Source organism: Protopterus annectens, chromosome 3.part0, assembly GCF_019279795.1.
Source record: "Protopterus annectens isolate FY-2018-M chromosome 3.part0, PAN1.0, whole genome shotgun sequence".
Taxonomy (NCBI): Eukaryota; Metazoa; Chordata; order Ceratodontiformes; family Protopteridae; genus Protopterus; species Protopterus annectens.
In genome coordinates, this window is record NC_056731.1 from 55,883,546 (window position 1) to 55,910,149 (window position 26,604).

The 26,604-nt window shown below is 40.1% G+C and overlaps 1 protein-coding gene across 1 annotated transcript in view; it reads right to left on the minus strand.

Moving 5' to 3' along the window:
• The window catches only part of CTNNAL1 (catenin alpha like 1), a 1,837,423-nt gene that overhangs the window by 260,779 nt on the left and 1,550,040 nt on the right, over positions 1 to 26,604 (minus strand). The window lies entirely within an intron of this gene.

The following is a 26,604-nucleotide window of genomic DNA, read 5'->3' on the forward strand; positions in this document are numbered from 1 at the left end:
ACTTCAAGGAATGAAGTGGTGTTCCTGGTCATAGTATTTATGTATTTTTCACAATCAAGCAGCTCCTCTCCCTAATCTAGCAGTACGACACCTAAGCCATAACCAGTCACTCAAAGTACTCCACAGAGCCCATAATGCCTGAAAGTCTACATCTCCTGCTGAACATTAAAAGCATCCACATACAACTGACAAAGTCTGCTACCTACACTGGTACAAGCATCCATTGATAGTTTTTCGCTCACCTCTGCTGCTAGGCTCTACCCGCTCCACTCACCCTGCAAGCTCTCTACTCCCCTACCTTGCCCCCAATTTCCACCCGTCCCCACTACCTGGACATTTATCCATCCCCAACCCCTCCCACAACTCCTACCACCCAATCACACAACACCACCCACCAGACACACCAATTACATAAAACCCTCCAAACCTTAACAATGCCTCCTACACCATTACACCTACTAATACTACCAGCCCAACTTATCTCCCTCTCCTGTCTTACTTCACTTACACTACTCCCTAACCGCCACAATACCCCTCCTTCTCATTCCACAGCCACTCTCATTCCTACTTCCACATCATCAGATAGCTCCACAGCACCAGACCTCCACTGCACTAACCTAACTTTATTATTCAAGCACAGACTACACCAACAGTCAGCAACTTCCTGGTTAAATCCAACCACAAACTAATCACCTTGGAACCCCCCTGCCGCAAAGGTAACCACCATGAAAAACTTCTCTAAAGCTAACTTTAGGCTCCTAAAAACAGAAATGGCTAACTTCACAGCACCCATGCAAATGGAGAATAGTTTATTGACCACTGAAACATACACCAATGCACTGTACGAACACATACACAAATGCATGGATCTCTCCATACCAATAGAACCAAGACGCTCTCCTCCAATAAAAGGAAGCCAATCTGGTGGCCCCCTGCCATAAACAAACTCTACAACAGGAGGAGGAAACTGATGTGGAATAAGGTGAAGTCCCAGGACTGGAAAAACTCCCTTATCAGCTTCAACAAAAAGTTGAGATCACTCATCAAATCCTCTAAAGCTAGCTATGAAAATAGAACTGCAGCAGTTAGTAAAGACAAAGTACAGTTGTGTACACTTACCATAAATGTAGATGTTCGAGTGTATTCACTGCTGCAGTCATTACATATGGGTTATCTGCTTGCAGGTAGCCCTCACTTGGTCTGATTAACAAAGTCATGGGTCCTGCGTCGGTTGCTGTCCCTTCTTCCATGATGTCAGGTTATCAGGGGTTTAAAACATGCAGCAGACACCATTACATCAGTTTTTCTTGCCCCAGATGTCAGATGCCCCCTAATGGGAAGCAATTAAAACTATAAATACAAGGATATACCTGCAACAAAAAAGCAAATACGCCCAAAACTTTTGAGCATAGTAAGGGAGAGTAGAGGTATAGCCAAAAGAAAAAAGGGGGCTGGAGGGAGGGTAACCAGGACTGCAACAGTGAATACACTTGAACATCTACATTTATGGTAAGTGTACACAACTGTACTATGTTCTTCATGTTTCACTGTTGCAGTCATTACATTTGGGTAGATTCCCAAAGCTAAGGTTGGGAGGAGGAATTTAAATAGAATTGGGACCAGCTATAAGGCCCTGCAAGACTGCAGTGGCAAAGCCAGCTCTGGCTTTAGAGAAAATTGGCAAATGATAATGCTTGGTGAAAGTATGTACAGAACTCCGGGTAGCAGCTTCTAGGATGTCCTTTGTAGGGACACCCCGAGAAAGGCTGTAGAGGTAGATGCAGACCTGGTAGAATGGGGTCTGATGCCCTGTGGGATAGGTTTTCCATGGTGCTTATAGCAGAAATGAATGCAGTGGCCTATCCATTTTGAAATGGTTTGCTTTGAAATAGCTTTCCCCTCTGTCCCTGCAGCAAATGATACCAGCAGTTGTTCAGATTTCCATTGAGGTTTAGTCCTGTCCAAGTAGAATCTAAGTTGTCTGTGCAAATCTAAGGAGTGCAGTATCCATTCCCCTTTGTTCTGTGGGTTAGGAAAGAAGGTAAGAGCCACACTGGATACCACCTTGGGCATGAAGGAGGGGATTGGTTCTGAGGGACATCCTGTCCGCATGAAAGATGATGAAAGGCTCCACTGCCCTAAGGGCCTGTAATTCAGATACCCTTCTTGCAGAAGTGATTGCTAAAAGGAAAGCTGTTTTCCAGTTAAGGAATTTTAAATCTGCAGTAGCAGCTGGCTTGAAAGGAGGAAGAGTGAGTTTCTCCAAAACAAAGGTAAGGTCCCAGGCTGGCATAGGAGCTCTCCTGGGTGGCCTTAAATTTTTTGCCCCTCTGAGGAACTGCTTGAGTAGTGGGTGAGAGAAGAGGGGAGGCTCTGTGCTATAATGAGCTGAAATGGCTGAGGCATGAATTTTGATGGAGGAAAAGGACAAGCCCTTATGAAGCATTTCAGTCAAGTATTATAGAATCTGAGGTAAACTGGGCACTGCTGCGCTCATCCCTTGAGACTGGTTCCAGGCACAACATCTTTTCCATTTTGCAGCATAAGATTTTCTAGTACTAGGCCTCCTTGCCTCTAAAATGATATCCATCACTGGTTTACTGAGTGATGGTAAAGGAGAGTTTAGGTAATTAGCTAGGCTGCTAGGTTCAGGGTTTGCAGCTGAGGGTGCAGAATCTGGTTCTCCTGCTGAGACAACAGGGAAGGAGTCTGAGGCAGGTGCCATGGGGCCAAGCGTGACACGCTGCGCAAGAGGGGGTACCAGTGTTGGTGTGACCAGTCTGGTGCAATTAAAATAGTCCTTGGCTTGTCCTGTTTGATCTTTATTAGTACCTTGGAGAGCAGAAGCAGAGGAGGAAAGGCATAAACTGATAGGTTTTTCCAGATGAAGGATAGAACATCCACTTTCCAAGCTAGCTTGTGGGGAATCCTTGTACAAAATTTGTCCAAATGATTGTTCTGGGGGGAGGCAAACAGGTCTATATCTGAGCTCCCCCATTTGCTTGTCAATATGTTGCAAATCCTTGGTTCCAGTTCCCACTCATGTGGGTCCATGAGGTTTCTGCTTAGTCCGTCTGCCAGTGTATTTAGTTTTCCTGGCAGGAATTGAGTTTGTTTATTCATTTGGTAGCTCAAGGCTGTGTTCCACAATTCCTTGGCTAGTCTGCAGAGGGGGTAAGAATGTGTACTCCCCTGCTTGTTTATGTACCACATGACAGTGGTGTTGTCTGTCTTTACCATTAGTTGTCCTGAAAGAATGTGGTCCTTGACGGTTGTCAGAGCATTCTGTACAGCTAACATTTTCTTTTGATTTATGTGCAGGTGCATTTGACTTGGGTTCCATTTGCTCTAAATCCATTCCCTGCCAGGTGAGCCCCCCCCATTCATAGTCTGATGCATCTGTTGTTAAGGTTTAGGTGGCAGGGGGTAGTGGGAATGGTAGCCCCCTGTTTTGGTGGCAGGCCTCTGCCCACCAAAGGAACTCTAGGCGTAGGCAAGGTATGACAGGAATCATTGCTTCTAGATCCTGTGAATGTTGACACCATAGGCTTTTGAGATACCATTGTAGTTTCCTCATATGCAGCCTTGCATATGGAATTACAGGAATGCAGGAGGCCATGAACCCCAAGGCTTGCAGTATATGCCTTGCAGATAATTGGGTTTTTGTGGCCACTTGTTTGAAGTAGGTTGTCAAATGAATCCATTTCTCTGGCATGAGGAAAGCCATCTGGGAAGTTGTATTCAAGCTTGCTCCCAGGAATATAATTTGTTGACAGGGTACCAGGTGTGATTTCTTTTCATTTATGGTGTACCCCAGACAAGTCAGCACCCTTTGAACAAAGGCCAGATGATTCAAAGGTATGTCCTGGCTTTCTGCCTGAATTAGACAATCATCCAGGTATGGGTATATTTGAATATTTCTTTGCCTGCAAAATGCAATGACTGGAGCTGGGCACTTTGTGAATACCCTAGGTGCAGTAGATAAGCCAAAGGAGAGTGCAGAGAACTGATAGTGCATGTAGCCTGCTTTGAAGCATAAGTATCTTCTGCAAGACTCCCTGATAGGGATGTGCAGGTATGCTTCTTTTAAGTCTAGTGTTGCCAACCATGCATCTTTGCCTAGCATAGGAAGCAGCTGGTGAAGAGTCAGCATTTTGAATTTTGGAATCACCAGAAAGGTGTTTAGAGTAGAAAGGTCTAGGATAGGATGCCATGTATTGCCTTTTCTGGGTACCAGGAAAAGTCTCGAATAGAAACCATGTCCCTTTTCCTCTTCTGGTACAAACTGAATAGCCCCCATGCTTAAGAGAGAGAGAGAGAGAGAGAGAGTACTGATTCTGGGGCCTCTGCCCATTGATTTAGGGGTAAATCTGGCCACCCGCTTGGTGTTGGTAATGTGTGGAAGTGAAATCTGTATCCTTGGGACACTATATTTAAAACCCATTTGTCCTGGGTAATGAGTTCCCAGTTTTTGGCCTGCAGACCAATCGTTCCGCCTAAAGGAGCATTCAGTTGGGAAGTGCTTGGAAGTTTTAAAAGCAAGTCATTCAGACAGTTTTCCATAGGGAGTCTTACTACTCCCAGATTAGTCTTGTATGTCCCCTGGGACTAAAACCTGGGGTTTCTGCTGTGCCTGAGTTTGGCTTGAGAAGACCTGGAAGGGGCTGGATAGGACCAATTCTTAGAGGGCCAGTGCCTACTAAATCTAGGAGTCTGAACTTGTAAGAAATCTTTAACAGTTTGCATAGATTTAGCTTTATCTTCCATCTTTTTAAGAACTTTCTCAGCTTTGTTGCCAAACAGTCGAACCTGATTTAAGGGAGCGTCCAACAGTTTAGCTTTAACATGATCAAGCAAAGATTGCTCCTTAAGCCAAGCATGCCTTCTGAGCACAGACCCAGTAACAGCAGCCCTGCAAGAGGCCTCTAATGAATCAAATCCACATTGCAAAGTATGTTTTCCAACCTGTTCAGTAGAATGCATTAAATCCTGTAATTCTTTATTTTCAGCATAGTCAGGAATCAACATCATTTTCTGTTTAAGCAATCCAGTAACATGTTGTTGATACTTTAACATCTGAAACTGGCAGTTTAAAGCCCTAATGGCCAAGGTTGCAGAAGTGTAAACCTTCTTATGCCATCTATCCAGCACCCTGGAGTCTTTATCAGAAGGGGAAGGATTTTTAGCAGTAGAAGCCTTAATGTCCTTGGGTCCCTGTGAAATAGTCTCTGGATCTGCAATAGGATTTTTAAAAAGGAACTTGTGTGAATCAGGAACCCTGTAATATCTGTCAGGTTTTCTGGGAACAGGAGGCAAAGAATCAGGGGCCAAACTAGATTCCGAAAAGGTATCATCAACAATGTCTAGTACAGGAGGTATAGCTAAAGGCCTATGCTGTGGGAGGAGTAAGAAATCCCTAAACCTCTTTTTTGAATCAGAAAAATCCTGGCTTTCCCGGTGGAAATGTTCCCTTACAGTATGTAAGGTTTCACCAAAAGAAAAATCCTCTGGGGGGATGCAGAGGGAATAGAGTCTTCTGCATCAGAATCCTCATAAGTAGATAACGGCAAATCCAGATCATCAGAAAAATCAGAATCCTGGTCAGAAGATTCATAAACAACTTCAATCCTAGATCTCTTTGAAGGGGGAGGTTGGCTTCCCCTGATTAGAGTTATAAGATTTTCAGCCATTCTTATTTGTTTTTTTAGGAATAGAGGCCTGAGCATGCAGCCTGGGCATCAGTTTCTTAGGCATGGTTCGAGATTTAGGCCTAAATGAAGAAGGAGGTGTTGGTTTAATAGGCAAGTCCATAGGCCGGAATACACCCTCAGAAGCCGGTGCCTGCACAGCAGCTCCAGTCCCATCCAAGGTAGAGACATCCGCAGGTTCCACAGTTGAAGCATCTCACGGCATACCAGACTCCGAATGGGTCTCAGTAGAAGCCTGTGAATCAGAAGTAGCAGGTATCAGGGGCTGCGAAAGTGCCTCACTGAGTACCGGCGAACTGGCAACTGGCTTAGGAGAAGCATCGTCAGCAGCTTTGGACCTAGGCGGCCTGTCTCTGTCTTTATCTTTGCGTTTTTTTCAGAATCTCGGCAGTCAAATCGGTAACTGACGACATTTCAGGATAATTAAACCGAGAACTGAAATATTTAGAGGTGAAAATATACTGACGATGGATAGTGCGCTGATTAAATAAAGTACAAAACCGACAGCAAAGTACGTTGTGGTCAGGGCCTAGGCAAGGAATACAGTACGAATGAAAATCTTTGTGAGGTATTTGCTTTCCACAAGGAATGCAATTATTAACTTTTACTAACATCGGTAAGGAGCAAGAAAAAGTTTCCCCAACTGGGAATTTAGCTTTACTGTGGCTGACAGATTCAGTGCCAAGTTTACCCCCCCCCCCCCAAGGACCAATCACAATACCAATAGATTGCCAGGCACCCAGTATTTCTGCTACACAGGACAAAACAGCACTGTCCAAGGCCAAGAATACAACTTCTATGGGACCTGACAATATCCCTGGCTGTGTTCTACATGAACTATAGAGTGAACTGGTACCTCACCTGTGTGCTCTGTTCAATCACAGCCTCACCTCAAGATTTGTCCCTACCGAATGGTGCACTGCTACAGTCATCCCTCTCCACAAAGGAGGAGCAACTACAGACCCCGGGAACTATCACCCCATTAGCCTGACGAGTCTGATATGCAAAGCTATGGAACGCATCATCATGGACCTAATAAGCAAGAATATAGGGAATCTGGATTCCACACAGTTTGGTTTTGTAAAGGGTAGATCATTACTGCTCAACCTGGTCGACTTTTTTGAGTCAGTCACTAGAGCTGTGGATGAAGGCAAGGTGGTTCATACAGCCTACCTTGACCTGGCTAAAGCCTTTGACACCATTCCCCACTCAGGATTCATACAAAAACTCACTAAGCTAGGCATCAACCCCTACATCACTAGGTGGGTTGCAAATTGTCTCACGGATAGAACCCACAGTGTGAAAGTAGCTGACTCCAAGTCAGACTGCCGACTAGTCACCAGTGGAGTCCCACAGGGTTTGGGCCTGGGTCCTCGCCTGTTTGGTATCTACTTCTCTGAAGTCCAGGCAAACACGAAGGAACTCTGGCTGACAAAGTTCACAGACAATTGCAAGTTGGGAGCTAGTATTAACTCCCCAAGTGATACTGACATCCTACAGAAAGGTCTCACTGAGAACAATGACTGATGTCAGAACCATGGCCTTAAGCTCAATGCCAAAAAAAAAATGTGTTGTCATCCCTTTTGGGAAAAACCCAGTTCCCATGAACTGCCACATTGATGATAGTCCACTGAACACAAAAGGTGTTAAAAGAGATCTGGGAACACAGGTTGACAGCAACCTCTCTTTTTACCACCACATTGTCAATGTGGTCAGAAAGTCCATCTATGTAGCACATCTCACTACTAACGGTTTTGCATCCAGGAAGAAAAAGGTCATTGTCTCCCTCTACTCTTCCCTCATTAGGCCAATCATAGAGTACAATGCCCCATTTGGCATGTACCTCACTAGACATCTGCAACAACTGGAGAGGCTGCAAAGTACCTCACAAAGAGGATTCTAGGCCTTAAACACTTGTCCTGTATGGACAGACTCAAAAAACCCCAACTATTCCCCGTCCCATATCACCTACTTAGAGGCAATCTCTGCTTGAATTACAAAGCCATGTCTGACCCAGCTCTGTTAGAAATGCTACATCTAAAGAAATCCCAATCTCTCCACACTACATGCTCCAGAGATCACAATCAACAGAATGTACTGGAGAGCTAGGTTTATAACCCAGAGACTGCCCATGCCATGGAACAGACTTCCCATAAATGTCAAACAGAGCACCTCACCGGCCCTCTTCAAGAGAGATCTTGATGAGTGGATAGGAAATAGAGAATTAATCCTGGGGATCACTCCAGTGGCTCTAGTCAACTGACAGAGGCACTGGGAACTAAGGTCAGGTGGCATGATGCCAGGATAATCCTATGGGCTAGGCTTGTAAATGCTCCAGGGCCATTAACCTAGTACACACCTATGAACTAAAGGAACCAGAGTCATAAAAGACACACAGGCAAGGTCAATTTCTGAGAGAGGTCTCAATTGAATGATTCCATCTCATGATTTTTTTTCATCCCCTGGTGTATGCAATGCCAGCGATTCATCAGGGTGCACGCTTGCTTCTTATGCTGGAAAATCAGTAGCCTTTATGTTTTCCTTACAACAGACATGAAATGCATGACATTGCACTGCAATATGAGGTAAGTGCTATATTCCTGAGGAAGGCTCCATGTCTAATATATGGGCAGCAATGCAGATAGATGCTAATTTATCCCATGGTGATTTGTTCAGTGAAGAGTAGCAATTTAAGTGTTTACTGACATGAGACCTAAATTCAAACACAGTGTATAAACAAAAGCCAAAATAAAATAAAACCCTAATTAATAACAGTATCCCTTCAAAAACTTAACTTTACAACATACATACAAAAATACAGAGAAACTATATGCTTCAAAAAAAAATCACAAAATATGTATCAGCAATAATTACAAATCATTGACATGTATTCTGATTCACATTTTAGCACCTCTTAAACAAAGCTACAGCTAAGGCCTTCAAAGTCATCACATTATAATCCAGAATTCTCTCTTCTACATGTCTCCCTAAGTATATTTTCAGTCTACAGATTACAGCTTTCCTACCCCTTCCAAGAAATCACACCAGCATTACTATTTAACTCTGTAGAAAGTGATTTTATATTTATCCCAGAGAACTAAACTGTCATCTTTTTATGCCCTTTGGCAAGCATTTTATTTAAAAAAAAGCGATTTTAGAAAATTCTGTGGATAAGTCACAAATTCTTAAGGCCCAAAGTCCCTCCATATCTTTACTCTATGGCAGACAGATTTATTTTCCCTGTAGAAGTCTACACAGCTCTCTGGCTGCTTCTTGTGATATACAGTGGAAATTCAACTATTCAACTATACAACTAGACTTCATGTCATCATTATTAGAGCACATTCATAATGCAAAAAATGTTACATACAAACTGTGTCATCAGTAACCACATTCCTCTTAAAACCAATATGCATCTCTATTCTGCTATTAGGTTTCTTGAGCAGAAAACTATGCCCTGCAGTTTCCAAAATACAGCAGTAGAAGTGTTTTAAAATGTACTCTGATCATTCTTTTTGGATCTACAGGCTATAAACCCTTTATACCATCAAACTCTCAATTATAGGTTCATTACGTTTCATTGTAGCTAGAACAGCTGTTAGAGATCTGTGACTAACACTGCAGTGGGTATAGAATAAATTATTCAACAGGAACATAAATAAGGTACAGTTAATTTGGTATGATGTTTTCAGAAATATATACTGACTTAACAGATCCTTGAAGTGTTAATCCTAGTACATTTTCCCCAATTCTTTTGTAATGTCTCAGATATTTTCTCCCTCTCTTGTTTTCATTTTGCTTTCTTATATTATGACTTTAATATCCTCTAGTAAGAACACTTCTGCCTTTTCATATTATTGAAAAAGACGTTCAACAAAAAATGAATATTTCACTTGCCAAATAAGAAATATAAGACTGAATATTTTCTCTGTTGATGGCAGGACTGCTTCTTATTTCAGCCCAATGATTTTCTCATAAGAAACAAGTGTCTCCAATATTCATTGTTTCATGCCCTATGTCACCAAAATGCCATCATGTGCTTTTTCCAGCTGATAAAAAAAAAACTTTGAGGTAAACTGTTAAAAAAAATGCATCTTTTACTCCATTCCAACCAACCCAAACCTCAAAATTAAATAAAAAGCCTTTTATTTTTAAGCATTTCCATTATGTCAGACAAAGTAATTGGTTAAATATTTCCCTAGTCCCACATAATTCTGAAACTATCCTATGTATAACAGACTCTATTAATACAAGGGAGATGCTCTTTTTTCAGTAAGGACTTGTGCAAAATGCCCAGCTTTAGGGAGCAATCTGCTAACTCCACCACAACAAACTAACAAAATAACTGTATAAATTAAATATTCACAGTCATCGTATATTCTGTGTCATACTCTACAACCAAAATATAATGAATACAACATGGTCTGTGACATCAGTGCCAACTTTACCTCTACTGTCCGTTAAGAACAGACTTAAGAGGTGTCAAATTATGACCACCCAATCAAATGAAACTTAATATCACTATTCTCAAGGCTATCATTACAGAAATAAAATAAACCCTCATAAGCACACAAATGTAGAATTCTACTTTACCCACATTATCAAAAACAGCATCTTCTGTTACCTTCACAATATTCCTGTCAGACTCCTGGTTATTGGCTAGTAACACTAAAATATCTGTATAAAAATTCTGTTTACTCCCTCAAAAATTCTTACACTTGAATTTAATGGTGACATTAAACTCAATCAGAACCACAGCATGGTCAAATTGGGCCCTAGGCAGTGAATGCACCAGCCTGACCCCAGCAGCCATTCCAGTGTCCCATTATTTGTTTCTCTCTCTCCCCAATTACCATAAACACAGTTCAAACCCATCAGTATGCATTCCTTCTTTACCTCTATAATTACAGAGATTTAGATTTAATTTAAAACTTTTATTCCAAATGTTATTGCACAAACACTGATAGCCATTTTCTAAACAAAACAAAATAAATCTCCACATTGAAAACAAACTTCGCATGAGCATCAGTGAACTTCTCTTCCCTTGAAATTCACATGCACTGAAAATGCACAGAAACTCACATTAGGTAAATACTAGGCAATCTATCACATACCTGACCCAATTACCTGATGTGAAAATCAAACCTTCTACCTTGAGTCTATGAGGTAAAGACCTTAACTATTACTGCCATGCCCACATTCAAAATGCACTGAAACCCACATTCATTAAAAATTCATCTGGGATTAAGTGTACCTTGGGTCATGGGCTGTTTTCAAACCATTGGCCCACTGCAGACAATTTTAGGACCTTACACAAATGCATGTGTTCTTTGAATCCCATTCCTGATTGTTTTAAATGATATTTATGGTTTAATACATCAACATTTGTTAGAGTGCATTTTAAATTTGTAATTGTTAACTTTTTCCTGTAAGCAGTGAAAAAAAATATATTAACCAATAATGCCAAAAATATCCATGTCAGAACATTTCAACTAAAAAGGGCCATACAAATTGCTGTTGTTATAATTGACTAATATTTGTAGTCAGCAGTTCTGGCTATTTTATCAACTGTGTAACACTACATGTCTGAGTGCGATTAAAAATGGCCACAGTAAAATATTCCAACTTGCTTTACACAAATGCACACTAATCCTGCAAAGACAGACTAGCTATATCAGCTCACCAAGGTCGGTCAGTTTTGTTCACAGACATCCACCAAAGTATTCCAATTTGCTTTACACAAATGCACACTAATCCTGCAAAGACAGACTAGCTATATCAGCTCACCAAGGTCGGTCATTTTTGTCCACAGACATCCACCAAATCAAGCAATTTTAGCTACATTGTTGACTGCATCCTTCTCAGATGTTTGTGTCAAAAAAATAACTGATTAATAGCAGTAATAATGACCAAAGTCAAATTTCAGATTTTACACAAACGCACAGTAACCAAAGTACTCCAGCTTAACTGACACATGCATACACACGCTATTGCCCTGCAAAGCAAGATAACAGACCATTTAAAATAACCAGATGAATAGAGCACAAGGCACTTTCATCCACAATGAAATAATATGCAACAATGACTACATAATGGATGCTGAAGATCAGACAGTTTTGATCATCACTCCAAATAATGCAGACTATATGACCTGACAAAAGTCAATCCCTTTGCAGTTGCTGGAGGCTGCAAAGAATGTTCCTCAAAAATATGTTACTAAAATGGAACGTGTTTAGAGTATATTACACAATCTAGGCCTATAAGTGAATTATTTCATTATTTACTGCAATGAATAAAGCAAAACAGGCAATATAAACATTGCAGCAGCTTTTGTTAAACAAGTCACACAAAAATTAGAAATATTACTACATATAGCATACTTTTTGGGAGGGCTATTTCTTATTTTGACCTCTCTATCTCTTCTCTGTCATCAAGAATAGCTATCCCTTCTGAGATCACTCAGTACAGGTCTGACCTACTTGAATGGCTAATAATGTTGTATTGTTGCAGTATAAACCTCCACAGTCACCATAGCCAGATTGTGGGCAAACGGGGCCCAGAGTATGGTAATGAATCAGGCTCCTGGCAACCATACTACTATCCTATTACTTGTCTCTCTCTCTCTCCCCCAGTTATGACTAAACACAGTTCAAACGTGTCAGTGTACATACTATATTATTCTTTTTACAAGTATTCCAGAGATTTTGATTTAATTTAAAACTTTTATTTCAAAATTTTCAGAAAGTAAAAAAAAAAAAAAAAAAAACCAAAACAAAAAAAACCCCACCGACAGCCATTTTCAAAACAAAACACACACACACACACACACACACACACACACACACACATAAAAAAGTACAGTTTTGTACCTACCATAAATGTAGATGTTCGAAGATCCACATTTCTGCAGTCCTAACACTTGGGTAGTCCGCTGTCCCAGTCGGCCCGAATACCAAAGTATATGGCTGACGTCAGTCAAGGCGCATTAGTCTGACGTCAGGACGTCAGGGTACAAATGCGCATGACCAACGTCATATCCTCAGTCTTTTCTTGCCCCAGATGTCAGAAGACCCTAAAAAGATAAGGCTAAAACCAAAAAACACCACACACTCCTGCACCAAATATATATACAATATATACAAATTTACAAGAGTATAACCACACCCACGCAACCACCCCTAAACACAGAGGGGAAGGAGGGAGGGTAAATTGGACTGCAGCAATGTGGATCTTCGAACATCTACATTTATGGTAGGTACAAAACTGTACTATGTTCTTCATACCACATTGCTGCAGTCCTAACACTTGGGTAGAATCCCAAAGCAGAGGTAAGGGAGGCTGGCAAATCATAAGGAAGCAGGAGCTGACAACATGCCCTGCAAAATAGCCGTGGCAAAACCAGCCCTAGATTTAGAGTAGAGAGGAAGGTGGTAATGCTTAGAGAAAGTATGCACTGAACTCCAAGTAGCTGCCTCCAAAATATCCTTAGTTGCCACCCCCTTAGAAATGCTGTTGAAGTGGCAGTAGCCCTAGTGGAATGAGGCCTAATCCCAGCTGGAATCTCCTTGCCATGATGGGAATAACAAAATGCAATGCAAAACCCAATCCACTTAGAAATAGTTTGTTTTGACACAGGCTTGCCCTGAGAACTCAAAGCAAAAGAAACAAACAACTGCTGAGACTGCCTAAAATCCTTAGTCCTGCTTAAATAATAACGCAACTGCCTGTGTACATCTAAAGTGTGCAAAATCTTTTCCCCTTATTTTGGGGATCTGCATAAAAGGTAGGCAAATGAATAGTTTGGTTTAAAGCCACACTAGAAACCACTTTAGGCATAAAGGAAGGATTAGTACGTAAAACTACCCTATCCTTATGAAAAATCAGGAAAGGCTCCACCGCCATAAGGGCCTGCAATTCAGACACCCTTCTTGCAGATGTAATGGCTAACAAAAAAGCAGTCTTCCATGACAAATATTTCAATTCAGCAGTAGCTGCAGGCTCAAAAGGTTGTAGAGTGAGTTTCTCCAACACAAAATTGAGGTCCCAAGCAGGAGTAGGAGCTCTACGTGGGGGTCTTATATTCTTTGCCCCTCTAAGAAATTGCTTGAACAAAGGATGAGAAAACAATGGTGGGTCACAATCATAGTGAGCTGAAATTGCTGCAGCATGAATCTTAATGGAAGAGAAAGACAAACCTTTGTCCAATAACTCAGTAAGATATTGAAGAGCCACACTCAAATTTGGCTCTGAAACATCCAAATCCTTTGCTGCACACCAAAATAAAAATCTCTTCCATTTTCCTCATACACTTTCCTTGTACTAGGTCTTCTGGCTTCCATAATCACATTCAAAACTTGTTGAGGAAGCTGAGACCTGCTATGGTTCAAAACAGAATATGCCAAGCTGTTAGATGAAGAGAGTGAAGCTTGACATTGAGCAGATGCCCGTCCTTCTGAGACAATAGGTGTGGAATCAAAGGTAAGGGCCATGGAGGCTTCCTTACCAGACTCCTCAGCAATGGGTACCAGTGCTGCCGAGGCCAATCTGGAGCTATTAAAATCATCCTTGGCTTGTCTTGTCTGACCTTTAGAAGTACCTTTGGGAGGAGAGGCAGAGGTGGAAAGGCATACACATGAAGATTTTTCCAACTGAAAGAAAGAGCATCCACTTTCCAGGCTGTGTGATGAAACCTTTTTGCAAAACTTTGGCAGCTGGTGGTTTAGTGGAGAAGCGAACAGATCTATGTCTGAGTTCCCCATGACACTGTCAATGTCTGAAATACATGAAGATCCAGTTTCCACTCGTGGGGATCCATGATTTGCCTGCTTAACACACCAAATTTTCTTTGCCCCCCCAAAAAGAGAGATCTTGATGAGTGGATAGGAAATAGAGAATTAATCCTGGGGATCACTCCAGTGGCTCTAGTCAACTGACAGAGGCACTGGGAACTAAGGTCAGGTGGCATGATGCCAGGATAATCCTATGGGCTAGGCTTGTAAATGCTCCAGGGCCATTAGCCTAGTACACACCTATGAACTAAAGGAACCAGAGTCATAAAATGTAAGACACACAGGTAAGGTCAATTTCTGAGAGAGGTCTCAATTGAATGATCCCATCTCATGATTTTTTTTCATCCCCCGGTGTATGCAATGCCAGCGATTCATCAGGGTGCACGCTTGCTTCTTATGCTGGAAAATCAGCAGCCTTTATGTTTTCCTTACAACAGACATGAAATGCATGACATTGCACTGCAATAGGAGGTAAGTGCTATATTCCTGAGGAAGGCTCCATGTCTAACATATGGGCAGCAATGCAGATAGATGCTAATTTATCCCATGGTGATTTGTTCAGTGAAGAGTAGCAATTTAAGTGTTTACTGACATGAGACCTAAATTCAAACACAGTGTATAAACAAAAGCCAAAATAAAATAAAACCCTAATTAATAACAGTATCCCTTCAAAAACTTAACTTTACAACATACATACAAAAATACAGAGAAACTATATGCTTCAAAAAAAAAATCACAAAATATGTATCAGCAATAATTACAAATCATTGACATGTATTCTGATTCACATTTTAGCACCTCTTAAACAAAGCTACAGCTAAGGCCTTCAAAGTCATCACATTATAATCCAGAATTCTCTCTTCTACATGTCTCCCTAAGTATATTTTCAGTCTACAGATTACAGCTTTCCTACCCCTTCCAAGAAATCACACCAGCATTACTATTTAACTCCCTGTAGAAAGTGATTTTATATTTATCCCAGAGAACTAAACTGTCAGCTTTTTATGCCCTTTGGCAAGCATTTTATTAAAAAAAAAAGCGATTTTAGAAACTTCTGTGGATAAGTCACAAATTCTTAAGGCCCTAAGTCCCTCCATATCTTTACTCTATGGCAGACAGATTTATTTTCCCTGTAGAAGTCTACACAGCTCTCTGGCTGCTTCTTGTGATATACAGTGGAAATTCAACTATTCAACTATACAACTAGACTTAATGTCATCATTATTAGAGCACATTCATAATGCAAAAAATGTTACATACAAACTGTCATCAGTAACCACATTCCTCTTAAAACCAATATGCATCTCTATTCTGCTATTAGGTTTCTTAAGCAGAAAACTATGCCCTGCAGTTTTCAAAATACAGCAGTAGAAGTGTTTTAAAATGTACTCTGATCATTCCTTTTGGGTCTACAGGCTATAAACCCTTTATACCATCAAACTCTCAATTATAGGTTCATTACGTTTCATTGTAGCTAGAACAGCTGTTAGAGATCTGTGACTAACACTGCAGTGGGTATAGAATAAATTATTCAACAGGAACATAAATAAAATACAGTTAATTTGGTATGATGTTTTCAGAAATATATATTGATTTAACAGGTCCTTGAAGTGTTAATCCCAGCACATTTTCCCCAATTCTTTTGTAATCTCTCAGATATTTTCTCCCTCTCTTGTCTTCATTTTGCTTTCTTATATTATGGCTTTAATATCCTCTAGTAAGAACACTTCTGCCTTTTCATATTATTGAAAAAGACGTTCAACACAAAATGAATATTTCACTTGCCAAATAAGAAATATACAGCATAAGACTGAATATTTTCTCTGTTCATGGCAGGACTGCTTCTTATTTCAGCCCAATGATTTTCTCATAAGAAACAAGTCTCCAATATTCATTGTTTCATGCCCTATGTCACCAAAATGCCATCATGTGCTTTTTCCAGATGATAAAAAATAAAACTTTGAGGTAAACTGTTAAAAAAATGCATCTTTTACTCCATTCCAACCAACCCAAACCTCAAAATTAAATAAAAAAGCCTTTTATTTTTAAGCATTTCCATTATGTCAGACAAAGTAATTGGAATATTTCCCTAGTCCCACATAATTCTGAAACTATCCTATGTATAACAGACTCTATTAATACAAGGGAGATGCTCTTTTTTCAGTAAGGACTTGTGCAAAATGTCAAGCTTTAGGGAGCAATCTGCTAACTGCACCACAACAAACTAACAAAAGAACTGTATAAATTTAATATTCACAGTCATCTTATATTCTGTGTCATACTCTACAGCCAAAATATAATAAATACAACATGGTCTGTGACATCAGTGCCAACTTTACCTCTACTGTCCGTTAAGAACAGACTTAAGAGGTGTCAAGTTATGACCACCAAATCAAATGAAACTTAATATCACTATTCTCAAGGCTATCATTACAGAAATAAAATAAACCCTCATAAGCACACAAATGTAGAATTCTACTTTACCCACATTATCAAAAACAGCATCTTCTGTTACCTTCACAATATTCTTGTCAGACTCCTGGTTATTGGCTAGTAACAATAAAATATCTGTATAAAAATTCAGTTTACTCCCTCAAAAATTCTTACACTTGAATTTAGTGGTGACATTAAACTCAATCAGAACCACAGCATGGTCAAATTGGGCCCTAGGCAGTGAATGCACCAGTCTGCCCCCCCCAGCAGCCATTCCAGTGTCCCATTATTTGTCTCTCTCTCTGCCCAATTACCATAAACACAGTTCAAACCCATCAGTATGCATTCCTTCTTTACCTCTATAATTACAGAGATTTAGATTTAATTTAAAACTTTTATTCCAAATGTTATTGCACAAACACTGATGGCCATTTTCTAAACAAAACAAAATAAATCTCCACATTGAAAACAAACTTCGCATGAGCATCAGTGAACTTCTCTTCCCTTGAAATTCACATGCACTGAAAATGCACAGAAACTCACATTAGGTAAATACTAGGCAATCTATCACATACCTGGCCCAATTACCTGATATGAAAATCAAACCTTTTACCTTGAGTCTATGAGGTAAAGACCTTAACTATTATTGCCACGCCCACATTCAAAATGCACTGAAACCCACATTCATTAAAAATTCATCTGGGATTAAGTGTACCTTGGGCCATGGGCTGTTTTCAAACCATTGGCCCACTGCAGACAAAAGCATGTGTTCTTTGAATCTCATTCCTGATTGTTTTAAATTATATTTATGGTTTAATACATCAACATTTGTTAGAGTGCATTTTAAATTTGTAATTGTTAACTTTTTCCTGTAAGCAGTGAAAAAATATATTAACCAATAATGCCAAAAATATCCATGTCAGAACATTTCAACTAAAAAAGGCCACACAAATTGCTGTTGTTATAATTGACTAATATTTGTAGTCAGCAGTTCTGGCTATTTTATCAACTGTGTAACACTACATGTCTGAGTGTAATTAAAAATGGCCACAGTAAAATATTCCAATTTGCTTTACACAAATGCACACTAATCCTGCAAAGACAGACTAGCTATATCAGCTCACCAATGTCGGTCATTTGTGTTCACAGACATCCACCAAAGTATTCCAATTTGCTTTACACAAATGCACACTAATCATGCAAAGACATACTAGCTATATCAGCTCACCAAGGTTGGTCATTTTTGTCCACAGACATCCACCAAAACAAGCAATTTTAGCTACATTGTTGACTGCATCCTTCTCAGATGTCTGTGTCAGAAAAATAACTGATTAATAGCAGTAATAATGACCAAAGTCAAATTTCAGATTTTACACAAACGCACAGTAACCAAAGTACTCCAGCTTAACTGACACATGCATACACACGCTATTGCCCTGCAAAGCAAGATTACAGACCATTTAAAATAACCAGATGAATAGAGCACAAGGCACTTTCATCCACAATGAAATAATATGCAACAATGACTACATAATGGATGCTGAAGATCAGACAGTTTTGATCATTACTCCAAATAATGCAGACTATATGACCTGACAAAAGTCAATCCCTTTGCAGTTGCTGGAGGCTGCAAAGAATGTTCCTCAAAAATATGTTACTAAAATGGAATGTGTTTAGAGTATATTACACAATCTAGGCCTATAAGTGAATTATTTCATTATTTACTGCAATGAATAAAGCAAAACAGGCAATATAAACATTGCAGCAGCTTTTGTTAATCAAGTCACACAAAAATTAGAAATATTACTGCATATAGCATACTTTTTGGGAGGGCTATTTCTTATTTTGACCTCTCTATCTCTTCTCTGTCATCAAGAATAGCTATCCCTTCTGAGATCACTCAGTACAGGTCTGACCTACTTGAATGGCTAATAATGTTGTATTGTTGCAGTATAAACCTCCACAGTCACCATAGCCAGATTGTGGGCAAATGGGGCCCAGAGTATGGTAATGAATCAGGCTCCTGGCAACCATACTACTATCCTATTACTTGTCTCTCTCTCTCTCTCCCCCAGTTATGACAAAACACAGTTCAAACTTGTCAGTGTACATACTATATTATTCTTTTTACAAGTATTCCAGAGATTTTGATTTCATTTAAAACTTTTATTTCAAAATTTTCAGAAAGTAAAAAAAAAAAAAAAAAAAAAAACAAAACAAAAAAAAACACCGACAGCCATTTTCAAAACAAAACAAAACACACACACACACACACACACACACACACACACATACACAGACACACACACACAGACACACGCACAGACACACACACACACACACACACACACACACACACACACACACACACACACACACACACACACACACACAGACACACACACACAGACACACAAAAACAGACAGCATGAGAAGCAAACTTATCTTACCTTGAAGCAATGCATTTGGCAACTCAATAACTACAGACGTACTGGGATTCATACTCAAATAGCATAAGTATCTAAGTTAGTGGTGCAGGAATTCAAAAGACAATATAAAGCATTTGCTAACAGCCTAGGGCAGCCCACTGGACACAAGTGCCTCTTTTCAGGAGCAGCCTAGGAGTATTTCAACAAATTCCCTTCCTTTGCACCATAATTACTCTGGTTCATAGGTAGTTAATATGCTTGCAGTGCAGTGGACCACTGAGGGGCCTAACGCAAATTTCCAGCTGCCCCAAAGGACTATCTGGTTAAGTGACTTGCTCAAGGACAGGGCACAAATATGAAGAAAAATCAGAGATGTTCTGCAAAACTGGAGACAAATAAGAGCAGACTACTCTAAATCACTTAAAAAGTTAACAGAATAGATTTTATATCAACGTATTTTGTGAATCAAAAAAAGTGTGAAACTAGACAGATATTGACCGACTAACTGTAGTCCTGAGTGATCTACTAAAACAACAGACGTCAGGCAGTAGATTTGGAGGATTAAGGCTCTTGCCTTCTGCACTTTGGGTTTGATTCTGAGCAAAAACTTAGCTTCTGTACCTGGGGCATTTTATATATGCACACACTTCAGCTCATTAAGTGTGTTAGGTAATACTAAAGGTACCCTGCTGCTGTTTCTTACACTGCCCTGCTGAAAAGGTGCTCGCCACACCCACCTGTATGCTAAAAAATTCAATGTGCTGCTTTCTCGGTCTGCAAATAAGAACATTTAATGTGTGGTGCTTTCCTTCTCATGTCTGCTTGTTCAATGTTCCATTTAACTTGCTATTTCAAAATGCATGGTGTGAGGTAAACCTCATGCCAGTTACTGGGTGTTTTCATTTGCTGCCAGCACCAGTCTCAGATACTGACAGACAATGAGACTACAGCTAGTATGAAAAGAGCAGGGAATCATCTGCTTGCTTTGGACTCTAAGGAGTATTGGAAAACATTTTTTCTTTTTTTAATGTACTGTAGTATAGCTGGGCTCCCCAGCAGGCACCAAGCCCTAGACAACTACAAAAGTCATCTAGTGCTGGATACAGCCCTACTTTCAACAGAAAACTTAGAAGCTATGCAATAGCATATTTAAGAGAAATCATTGCAGGATGCCATTCCCAAATTCACCACTAAAAAAGTGCATAATTATTTTGTCACAATTGTCAGAATGCAATAAATAAAACAACAGGGAGTATTCAGGCTCTTCATACCACGTAAAATCTTTTTTTTTTTTTTCAGGACAAGATAAGAGACTTTCTCTTGACCCAGTATGTAACTGAACCACGACAATCCAGACTGCCCTTTAACAACACACATTAATTATACATTATTATACCATGACCCCCCATTAATATTCCAAAACGTGCACGCTGATTGGCCAGCATGCATGTTGTAAATCGACTTATACTAATGGAAAAAGGTCTGGTCGCCTGGACTTTTTCCATTAGTATAAGTCTCTTTTAAAACACTGTCTCTCTATGTTAAAAGAGTTTAACATAGCGACACAGGTTTAAAAAAAGCAACGGAGATCTCCTTTGGTTTTTTTAAAGCTGTCTCACTATGTTAAACTCCTTTAACATAGTGACACAGTGTGTAAAAAGCAACGGAGATCTTGTTTTCTCCGTTGCTTATTTTAAAGCTGTCTCGCTATGTTAAACCCATTTAACATAGCGAGACAGGTTTAAAACGAACGGAGAAAGCAAGATCTCCGTTGTTTTTATTCGCTATATTAAATGGGTTTAACATAGCGAGACAGCTTTAAAATAAGCAACGGACATCTCCGTTGCTTAAACGGACATCTCCGTTGCTAATTTTAAAGCTGTTTCGCTATGTTAAACCCATTTAACATAGAGAAACAGTAAAAAAGCAATGGAGATCTTGTTTTCTCCGTTGCTTTTGGCCACAGCTCTGATGTACTGCGAGGCATGCGAGTACATCAGAACTGCCATGATACCAGACAGCTGCGGAAGGGCAGCAAAGAGGCATTATACATTGCCATTATTTAAGAAAAGTAATTATTTCTTTTCTTAAATAATGTCATAGTATAATAGCAATAACCCACTTCTGGGTGTAATGCGGGATTTACCCACGGTTGTCTTTGTTTGGTCCCGAGGGCGAAACCATGCCAACCATGGGTAAATCCCGCATTACCCACACCCAGGTGTGGGTTATTGCTATAATGCACTAACTATAATCCTTCAATCTACTGGAATCCATGCTTGCTAGCCAGAATCATTATACATAGTTTATAACAGTTACATCATCTATCCAATTTTTCTTTTAAGGCTAATCATCAACATGGATTCAATAAAATGTTCTCATCTGCCTGACTTCAACTATTTACTACACACTACAAACATTTTCACCCAAAACTCCAGCTAAAGAAATTCTCCAATCAGCCCATCTAATTCCTCTAACCACCCTGATGCCAAACAGCAATTACACCCTCATCTCTATCAATAACCAACCAGTCATTTATTTCAATTTTACTTAAGCTTCCTTCCTATCCTGTTCTACCCTCGACTGTTTCTCTTGCTACTTATGAAAATACTTTAATTACATCCTCCCTTTCAGTTCTAATTCTGTCCCAGTCATAAACAATCTTAGTACACAAATCTTTTTCTCTTTCATCCTAAAATAAAATTCCTACAAATCATGTGCAGGTCATTTCTTACCAAAATAAGCATGTTTCCTTGCATTCTTGCCTACATATGTTTGCCATTCGTCATGCCTTCCACTATAGATCTTCACTGCTTGCAATTTCTGTAATCCACACCACCACAAACACAGCTGTAAATACTTGTACTTGTCATTATTTCATGTTAGCTTCCCCAGTAAACATTTTAAGATTTGTCTTCACTATTAAGTTATATCATCATGATCCTTTAACAAAGAATACACTGGAACTCTCCGAAAAAAGGAGTCAACATCTCTGAGAGAATAGGCAAGCCTGTCTACCATAAGGTTCAAGATCCATAAAGTTGAGTAGTCCAACAGTGTGTGGAAATGCAATGGTACTTTTAAGATATGCTTGGCTATAATTCTGCTCTCCAGAAGATCACAATTCACAGAAATTACTGATGCATGTACCTTGAATCCTGCAAAAACTGATACGCAAGTGACAGAAATACCTCAGGTAAGAAAATCTCCTGTGAAGTATCTGACTAGGGAGTTGCAGTGTAACAGCCTATCCAGTCTCTTCTATTCTATGGCACAAGCTTAGCTACCTCAGAACTCTCTCTGCCCCCCTCCCCCTCACTGGCAGATGTGGAAAATTAAAGAGGCCGGTGTGAGTAGCCAAACCTTAACAATGAATTAGTCATTGTCCCAACCACAGGGACACACCCAGCAAGACCAGGAGAGTCTCTTCTACTTCTATGGCCCTCAAGGCCTGAAACCACATCATTCCATCTGCTAAGGATTGTCAAAAATTATCTTTGAGCTTTCTTCTCTGAGCTATGTAAGAGGGCAAAGGATTAGTGCAAGTTGCATGAAGATCACGTAAAACTATACCAAGGAACACATGAAATTTTCCTCTGTTTCCCTACAGTCGTGTTATATCAACCAGAAAAGGGGTACGTACTGTTTCCGTAAAGAAATGTCAATCTCCAGAATACTCCACTTCTGCAAGAGCATGCCTATACAGAGCTTCTAAATTTTGAGCACAATAACAGGACTACACAGCCAGTTCCTAGCATCTGCTGGTTATTCCTTTCCCTGTGCATAACAAACACTGACAGAAGAATGTCCCAGTGTATGTCACAATGCCAAATATACCTCTCAGCTGTACAGATTTTTACAGAATTTTTCTTTATGTTTTTGGTCTATTCCTCATAACATTTGTGTCTTTTTTGTCAAATTTTGGAATGATGGAATATTGGAATTTGGGATGAGCTGAGGACTGAAGTCTCTAAATAATTACATACATTTGAGTTTCAGACTTCAAATCCTTCAGAAAATGTATGTTAACACAAACCCTGTTACTCTATCAACTTTCTAAGTTTATAAGAGCAATACTTAAAATCTGTCCCTATTTCTGAGGCTTTGTTCAGATTTCTTGCACTAAGAGGTTGAGAGGTATGATGCCAAATGAGTACTGCTTCCCTCCACAGGGGGCATGATCTTGTCTTATTACAAGAATAAATACTATGAGGGACTGGCTGTCTTACTAGATGAAAAGAGACATCAAATATCAAGATTTTCAAGTACAGGAACACCATTCTGAGCTCCAATAACTTAATGGAGACCCCTCTCCAGGGATGACAGCACCTACTGCAGTTCATAGGGGCTTAGCCAGGCTCCTAAACCCAACAGTTAGGACTGACTATCAAACAGCAGAAATATAACTATGAGCACATGGCAAGTCTAAAGCCACTGAAATGTTCACAACCCACTACAACACCTGCATCCCTGGGAAAGCAACTGAGCCCAGCAAGTAGAGTCCTTCTGGATCTTGTATTGTGTTCTCAAACAGGATTACAAAGTCATAACCTTCTGACCACTCTCCAATGGCAGCAATGGACAACACTGGGGGAGTGTCCAGCTCAGCACACTGATGTACTTCCTTTAAACCAATGTCAGGAAGGAAACCTTCCAATTTATCATGACCACAGTGAAAAAGATGGCCCACACCAGGGCTACCTCCAGGGACTTTTTAGGTAGGGCTATTAAAAGCCAGTTGTCCAGGAAAGGAAACACCAGGAGATCATTCTCCTACAAGGCTTTGGCCAAAACTGCCAATGACTTTGTGACATCTCTGGGTTCAAAGAACAGCCCAAATGATAATACTGCAAATGCTGCCAATTGAGCAAGCCAATTGAGCAAAATGAAGCAATCTCCTACATGGATCCAAATAATGGGAACCCAGCCTTATTAGGACATGACTGATAACTTCTATTAGACAGTCCTTCAATACATCCACAAGTGTTCCCAGTGCATACAGGACTTGAAATGTGCACAGCCTCTCAGCAGTGGACACCCACCATAGGAGACATATGTGGAATGGATAGATACAGCCTTGATTTAGGACTACCCTTGACATAGATGCAATACTCTGCACTAACCAACAAATATGTAAATTGGTCGCTACCCACACCATACTTGATAGAGCTCGTTTGCTCAATGGATTCCTGGTTGGTGTATAAAACGTCTAAAGCAACATTCGTTATATGGACTGGAAGCAGTAAATGCTACTGAGGTCCCTAGTGACAAATAATGCCCCCACTGGTTCCTCCAGAAGATACATTGCAAAGCCCTCCAGTCATCTCCAGAAACCATGCCTTCTATGCCAGTAGAAAGTATGGGATACAGGGAGATTGAACACAAGCTGCCACAAACCAGACTATAGAGATTGTTGAAGAGAAAGCATCACTGTCACCTTTAAGCAAACAGCCAACCATGCCCAGGAATCTCTTTCATTCAGGCTGTGGTCAAGTGGAACTCAGGCTCAGTACCTGGGGTGCCTCATCAGATTCTACAAGCATGTTCCTACAGATCTACCACCTTCCACAGAGCCTGCCACCTCTGTTCATGGTTGATGACAATGTAGTGGGCAAGGACACTCATCAGGATCAGCAAGCCCTATACTTTATCACAGTGAAAGTTCATGGTCCTAGTCTAGTTGTACTCCTTTCCTTCCCTAGCCACATCACACTCTCAAGCCATTAGCCAGCACAGTGGACTTTGCCAAATGTCTCATTACATCAGATTAACCCCACTACTGCAGGATGTGATCCATGACTACCCACAACCTCCAGTTTTTCACCTCCAGTGATCCTACCTTGTCTCACATTGTTGCAGTCACCTGCTACTGTGATAATGAATGTGCCCTTGCCCACTCCTTAGCATGCGAGTATGGTAATGTCTGATCCACAACATGGCCAGTCCATATACTGCTCTGCATGCCCTGGGTATGACCACGCACTTATCATTTGTTCTGTGTTTTGCATCAGGGACCAGCTGGCTCTTTGCCAGCATTGCCATATGTTGTAAATGCTACTGTCTTGGTTGAGGTGATGATGCTGTGATCCTCAGATGACTCTCCACCCTGCCCTTCTACTGCTGGTACTACTGGTATGAAAAGTTCTGTTAAAGAGGTTTTTCTGCTACTCCATGATGATGTCTCCAATATGGAGATTATTTGTCACGATTTCCTTGAGTGCAATAGAATATCAGTGCTCACCAGTTACGGCTTGATCTGTTCAGATTATCTTTAGATAATATTGTTTATGTTATGTATGAAAACATAATAACTGGATAAAACAGACAGGATTTTATTTATTTATTTTATTTGACATTTGTTTACCGGGAAAGTCCGACTGAGTGATTGCCCATTTTCAGAGGCCACCTTAGGAGAAAATCTCCAAAGAAAAAAGTAATAAACTTAACATTATTTACATAGAGTACATAGCTTATTACATAGCAATATTGGAGATATCCCACAAACCAAGGAATACACATTAATGGTTAGGACAAGCATTTACATGCAAAGGTTAGAACAGACATACGTTCGATTGCCAACATATAGGTAGACATTACATTTATAAGATACAAAAAATGTTCAAATAAGTAGTTAATGAGTTTGGTTATAGTGAAGAGCTATTTCATGGAACCTGCAGAACTGGACTGACACAGGAAAGTAAAGGGATTAACACAGGAGGGAAGTATATGGTGGGAGCAGAATGTCAAGAGTAGAGTGTTGGGTACGGATAGTGAGGAACCAATAGAAGAAACAAGGTTAGGAGAACATATGGTAATAGGGAGTAGGTGATTTTGAGAAGTAGTGGTAAGGTGAGTCAGAGTTAATAGAATGGTAGGTTAATGGGTAGAAGGAGAGAGGACAAAGTGGATGTCAGATATGCTAATTAAGGTAAGGTAGGAAGAAAGAAGAAGGGTGAAAGCTTAGTGAAAAGTATTGAAGAGTTATATCTAATGTTCAGTGAGGGTACATAAATAGTGAGTTAAAGGCTAACGTACTGGAAGACTAGGATTAGCCAGGAGTAGAGCATGAGCAAAGCCAGGTGTTGATTAAATGTGGCTTAAGGAGTTTTTTGAACTATGTGGGGGTAGCAGCAGTTAAGATGGGTTGAGAGATAGTGTTCCAAATTCTGGAGACATACTTGGAGTAGAGAGTATCCCCTGCACTGTTGTTGGATTTTGTGACATGTAGTAAAGATTTGATTTGAG